We start from the raw sequence: 6,995 nt of genomic DNA on the forward strand, positions 1-6,995 counted from the left end.
CAATTCTGGGGACTCTTCATTGTTTGTGTTCCAGAATCTGTTTTCTCAGTGTCTGATTTCCCAGGGGTCTGTGTAAGACCTATATTCTTCTTTTGGTTTTTCTTCATTTGTGCGTTTTTTCCCCCTCCCTACTTTTTCCTTCCCTCCATGTCACCGCCTTCTTTAATTCTGTTATTCAGGGGTAAAGGGATTGGTTTTACTTCTGTTTGTTCAATCTCCTATTCTTTATGTATGTCCTCTTACTTTGTTCAATTCTGAAGTTGCACTGTAGGTTGGAGGTGGTCCTTTTTGCAGTTTTGAGATTTACTTAAGGGGAGAGCTGTGATTCAAAATCTGTCTGCAGGTCCTGGTATTCGCTGACAAGTGTGTGGATAATGTGGAACCCACTTCCCACTGCCCTGGAATCTGTCCACGCAGTGGGGCTATAGGTTTACTCCCTGAAATAAAATGTGGTTAGCAGAGGGGAGATAATGGAGCAGATAGTGGGTTGAAGAGAGGAGTGGAGAGATAGAGGAGTAAGGGGGGAAACAAACGAGTGTGCCAACAAATAGAGAGAGAGGCCTATACTGAAACAGATAAAACAATAGACCATAGCTACAGACGAACCAACTCTCATACAAAAAAATAAAACATATAGTGATGCTAACATACAAGCTAACCAACCACCTTGTTAGTGTGCTGTTCCTCTATACAAAGATATGGTTTGCAGAGAGAAGAAAAGAGAAGAAAAGGAAAAGGAAAAAAGAAAAAAGGGAACAATACAGTAGAAATAGAATTAAGTCATTAAACTAATAGAATCAATGAAGCACACTCTGAGACATTTCGTTTAAGTCCCGTGTCGTTTCAGGTCTGATTTCTAGTTTTCTTTCCAAGCTGGTAAATTAGCTTGCAGTTAGGGTCAGTTGCCCCTGGTCTGCTATGACGGACAGTTCAGATTACCCCCGTTCAGCACTCTGGTCTATGTCTTTATCAAGCTTGTTTCTCCCGTTTCGGTGTTGTTACCTGAATCGCCAGCAGGTGGTGCTATCACAGCTGCTCGCCCCAGAGGGGGTGGGGCCGGACAGGAACAAGATGGCTGCCTGCCTCAGAGCAGGCAACAGGAGCCTTACGCCGGGCGGGCAGAACAGTCTCGGACTCAGGAGAGATGGCAGCGATCCCGGCAGATCTTCCCTGAAGGGGTTTGATGTGGATCACCTCGGGCCCGGGTGGTGTGATATGCTACCCATCACAGAGGCTGCGGCAGTGGCGGCGACGGCAGTGGCGGCGGGGGGGGGGAGGAGAGGCTGTGGCGGCAGCAGCAGCGGCACTGTTTGCGCCGCAGTAACTGTCCAGTCCGTTGCGATGTCCCAGCGGTGGCAACGGCCGAGCTCTGTATGAAGAGCAGGTTGCGATGCTGGGGTCCCCAGCCCCCCGGGGCGAGAGTCAGAGACCCACTGCAGATCTCCTTTGCAGAGGGCTTCAGAGACCGGGTTGCCCCGTTGCCATCTTGCCGCTTCTCCCTACTTTTGATTTTTAAAAGTGGAAACATGTAGTCTCAGTCATAAGCAGACCCTGAAAAATTACCATAATGCTATAAGAAAGGGATTGGCAGTAGCGGGACAGGGCCAGGGGAGCAGGGGGCACAGTTCATCAATAAGGGTACCTGATCTCCAACCAGGCGAAGTCGGAACCAAAGTCAGGTCCAAATTTTACCTGTACAATGACCATGTGTATACGTACTACTGAATCATACCCCACATCTTTAAAATTAAAAAGATAATTTTTTTTTAAAGTGGAAACATTTTAGATCAATGAGAAACGAAGGTTATAGAATAAAAAAATAAAAAAAGGGAAGATGCTGAATATACATAGTGATCAATGAAATGTAAATGTCACCAGAGATGTACCAAAGGAAGCCTGATTGCGTCATTATGCTGGAGCTGAATGTCCACGTCTCTTCTGAGCTCGGCGTGATCACATCCAATGCTACCGTGTTGGTAACTTAAATTTGGTTGTGTGGAAAGATTTTCACCATTCAACTTTACCACAGAATGAGATACTGTTTCACATCTAGAATCAACAAAAGTTTTAAAACATAACAGCAAGTGTTGACAAGGATACAAAATCAGGAGAATACTCATACTCTGCTGGTACAATTATAAAACAATAGAACTACTTACAACAATTCAGCATTGTCTATAAAACGGAGAATGTACTTATCCTATGACAGTAATTTCAATGCTGGTCATATAGAGAACCCTCACATGTATGTACAAGGAGATATATAATCATATAAGCAATAAGCATAGCGATATTGACTGACATGGTCAGAAAATCAGAAACATCCTAAATATCTATCATGAAGAGCATGGATAAATGAATTGAGATATGCTGCATAGTGGAATATGCTATAGCAGTGAAAATGAATGAACAAGAAGTGCACATATCAACTTAGATAAATCTCTTTAACACATTGAGTGAAAAAGCAAGTTACAGTAGAATACACAAAGTATATATACCTTTAGTATATAGTTTTAAAACATGGAAACAATACTATGGTCTCTTTATACTTATCTATGTATATGTGTGTGTATATATATATATATATATATATATATATGTCTATGTATGCATATGAGTGTAGGAGTGGTATGTGTATGTGTGTGTGTGTAACATTTTAAAATTACAAAGTATAGCTAAAAACTTAAAGTCGGACAATACTAAGAATGTAAGAAAACATTAATTCTCAAATGCTGTAAGTGGGAGTATGATTTAGCACTACTCACCTGAAGATCAATTTGACATTATTTAGTGAAAATGGAGAAATGCCTACCTGTGCCCCATCAATTTGATATAATAACCTAAAGAAAACTCTTGCACACATACACAAGGACAAGCACAGTGTTCTTCTTATTTGCAGCATCACTTCATGCAGTTATTTTTACTAGAGAATAAATGTCACAAGGTACTACAGAGCAGTTTAAGTAGGCCAGCCAGATCTATCTACGTCCACATAGATAAGTCTCAAAACAATGCTAGGTGAAAGGAAGTTGTGGAATAACATGTAGTATGATGCCATTTATTTTATTTTAAAAGAACACACACAACATACCTATATTACTTATGGATAAATATATGTCGTGAGCATATTAAAATATGAACTGAATATTAACTAAATTAGTGGTTATGTTTGCCTTTGGGGAAGAGGAAAGGGAATGATTTATAGATGGAAGCATAGGAGAAATATCCATAATGATTTGTTTGTTTGAGAAAAAAGATCTGAAGAAAATGTAATGATATGTTAACATTTGTTAAGTTTGGATGGCAGGTACATGGATGTTTACAACATTATTTTTTGTTGGTATCTTTTAAAATGTTCATATTTTTTCCTTTTTAAGAAAAGTAATAAATTTCCCTTAGCATACTGAATTAGTTTTTGAGAAAAGAAAAACCACTAAACTTGGCGTCAAACACAAGTTCTTCTCTTAGACAGCTGTGCGCCCACAGACAAGTGTGCTGAGTTTTAAGTGAGATAGAATAACTACTTTGCAGAGGAATATTTAAAGAGAGACAGTATTCTGAGCCACAGGATCAAAGATACCGGCTTTCTGCATTAGTTTGCTAAGACCGCCATATCCATGGACCATAAACTGTGTACTTAAACAACAGAAATGTGTTGCCTCACAGTTCTGGAGGTTAGATGTCTAAAATCAAGGTGTCGGCAGGGTCGGGTTCCTCCAGAGGGCATTGAGAGAAGGATCTGGTCCAGACCTCTCCCCCTGGCTTATAGCCTTCCATCTTCTGTCTCTTCACATTGCCTTCCCTCTGTGAATAGCTATGTTCAAATTTCCCCTTTACAAACACGGTCATATGGAATCAAGACCAACCCTCATTATCTTGTTTTACCTCTAAAGGCTGTATCTCCATATGTGGTCACATTCTGAAGTACTGAGGCTTAGAACTTCAACATGGAATTCTAGGGGGACACAATTCAACCCACAACACCTAAAATCTATAGTCGATATTTAAAATACAGAGAGAGCAAAAGAAAGCTGCCTTTAAAGGTTAAGCTCGTCCTCAACTAAAAGTGACTTTTTCCGTATTATTTCAGAAGGTCTGAGGAATGCAGAATGAGGTTACTGACTTCAATTCCTTTCTTTGAAGATCCAGTATGACACCTGTGTTGGTGAGGCCTGTGGCCAAAATAAAGGCTAGACCTGCCAGTTTCTTATCTGCCACTCCACATCCAGTTTGCTCAGGTGGATAGAGGAGAATACTAATAATGCCAAGATCCTACATTTGATTCCCATCAGAGCTAATTAGCTTCACTCATTCCCACATAGTCTGCCCTTTGCTGTTGCTGGCTAACTCAAGGGACAATTGAGGCCAATAAAAAACAGAGCCGGCTGTTCGAGAGGCAGGACTTCTTTTCTGTGTCCCAGAATGTACAATCTAAGAGCAGGAACAAGGTGATGGGAGGCTACCTTTATCCTAGTTCAAATGGTCTCTTTCATGTTATTCCAGGCCTCCAAGACCAGGTGATTAAGACTGTGAATAAAAATATTAACAGAAGAGAACAGTCAACACAAACCAAGGAAAGGGAACAGCAAACCCGGATAGAAACCTGAAGATATCACAGCTTGGGGTTAACAACACTCTTCTCATGAGACCACATAGTTTCCACCTAATTAAATATGCTTTTGTATTAAACTAGAAATAGGTTTAAACCGAATAATCATTACAATAGTAACCCCTTATTTGAGGTTTCTCTTTCCATGATTTCAGTCTCCCATGCTCAACTCCAGTCCAAAAAGATTAAATGGAAAATTCCAGAAATAGGCAGCTTCTCAATTTTAAATTGCAGTCTCGGCGGAGTCGTTGCCATGTCTGGTGCCCGCTGCCACCCTCTCTTGGTCGCCCCTGTCCCACTGCGCGCCCCAGGATGGCCCACAAGCAGACCTACCGCGCAGACGAGTAATTCGACGAGCACTACCAGCGCCGGCATGTCATGTTACCCAGAGAACTTTCCAAACAAGTGCCCCAAACCCATCTGATGTCTGAAGAAGAGTGAAGGAGACTTGGTGTCCAACAGAGTCTGGGCTGGGTTCACTCCATAATTCATGAGCCAAAACCCCATATTCTTCCCTTTAGACGACCTCTTCCAAAAGACCCACAAAAATGAAGGATATCTGGGGATCACCAAATCTTGTTCAAATTCTTCACAGCAACAGAGCTCAGTTCAGTGCAACAGCTAGTAGGTTACCACAAGGTGTTCAAGATAAAATTTTCTTCTGGTCAGTTTTTCTCTTAATAGAAGTGCCTGTTTGACTTTACCTGTGACTTTTGTTAAATAAAGTTTGTGTGTTGCATTTATCATCAAAACAAATTAATTGCTTGTTGTTCTACGTAGCATGATGAAATCTTGCAACGTCCTGTTCTGTCCCATCTGGGACACGAGTTATTCTTTTGTCCAGTGTCTCCATACTATGAATGCTACCCGTACATTAGTCACTCAATAGTCAGATTAACTCTCACAGTATCATTCTATGTTGTCATGGGCCATTGTTGTTCATCTTTACTGTGCCAACTTTAGAAATCAAATGTTATCATAGTTATGTCGAGATAGGAAAAAATATAATGTATATAAGGTTCGGTACTGTCTGTGGTTTCAGGCAGCCACTTGGGATCTTGAAATGTATTCCCTGGCAATAAAGGGAAAACTGGTGTACTGACAGATATCTTCTACTTATTTACCAACCATTCCATCTTTCTCCTCTGTAAAAGACTGAGCATTCTACAGAATAAGCAACATATAAGCTTTGCAAAAAAGAAATGTTTCTCTGTCTTTTGTTTTTTGTTTAACTCAAATCTTGGCTGTAAATGAAGACATTCAGACACAGAACAGAGTAGTAACACTCCCAAGTTCTCAGGAAACCATTCCAAATTTCCACTTTTTCTTCTGTAAAGTGAGACAGTCTTAGCTCCCTCTTCCCTCGGGAACTCTTGGGACTTAGGATTCATGTGGATTACGCTGCAGATAAATCAGCTAGGTACGCAATGCACTGGACTCTGATGCACAGATATAATTTGGGGGAACTCTAGTTTTCTCCTTCTTCATTCCATAGGACTGATGACCAGAGAGCCTGTGTGTGAGAGGACTCTTTTGGTTACAAGAAACAGAAACCCAACTTGATGTAACAAAAAGAAGAATTTAGGGCTCCCCAAGTTCAAAGCCCAGGGTTCTATTCAGGCACAGCTGGATCCAGAGGCGTCTATACCACGCCCCCCCCCTCCAATCTCTCAGATCTACTTTCTTTAGATAGGCTCTCCCATATAATAGCATGGAGGTCCACCAAGGACTTTCAAATTATATCCTGCTAGTTTAGCAACACCAGAAGAAAAATACAAGAAAAACTCTTTTCCTAAAATGTCCAGCAAGAATTCCAGGTTTCTGGATTATGTGCCTATTCCTAAACCAGTCAGTGTGTCTAAGCCAGTGCTGGAGACTGTCTCATGCTTGATCCTTGCGCCTGCCCCAGAGCTTAAGGGAGGAATCAATCCCCCAAACTTCCCCCTCCCACAGCCATATGGATTAAAATGGGCAAAGCCTGGTGTCCCAGAGAAAAAGTGGTGGAAGTGTAAACTAGTACAACTTCTGTGGAAAACAGTCTAGCGATTCCTAAAAGATCGAAAAATCAACTTTCCATATGACCCATAATCCCCCTACTGGGAATATACCTGGGGGAACTCAAATCACTCGATGAAAGATGAAAAAGATATATACACATGCATGTTTATTGCAACATTATTCACAATAGCAAAAACATGGAATCAACCATGCTGCCCATCGAAAGAGGACTGGATTTTTAAAATGTGATACAGGAGCCGGGCTCAGTGGCTCGGCCTGTAATCCTGCGCCTTGGGAGGCTGAGGTGAGTGAATTGCCTGAGCGCACAGGTTCGAGACCCGCCTGGGCAACTTGGGGAGACCTCATCTCTACAATAAATCAAAAAATT

At 41.4% G+C, this 6,995-nt stretch overlaps 1 pseudogene; it reads left to right on the top strand.

Annotated features, from left to right (window-relative positions):
* The first annotated feature begins 4,921 nt into the window (after nt 1–4,921).
* Nucleotides 4,922–5,161, top strand: LOC110596308 (annotated as a pseudogene).
* Nucleotides 5,162–6,995: the final 1,834 nt, after the last annotated feature.

This window comes from Carlito syrichta, unplaced genomic scaffold (assembly GCF_000164805.1).
Source record: "Carlito syrichta isolate Samal-C Ts95f unplaced genomic scaffold, Tarsius_syrichta-2.0.1 Scaffold308274, whole genome shotgun sequence".
In the NCBI taxonomy this organism is placed as follows: domain Eukaryota; kingdom Metazoa; phylum Chordata; class Mammalia; order Primates; family Tarsiidae; genus Carlito; species Carlito syrichta.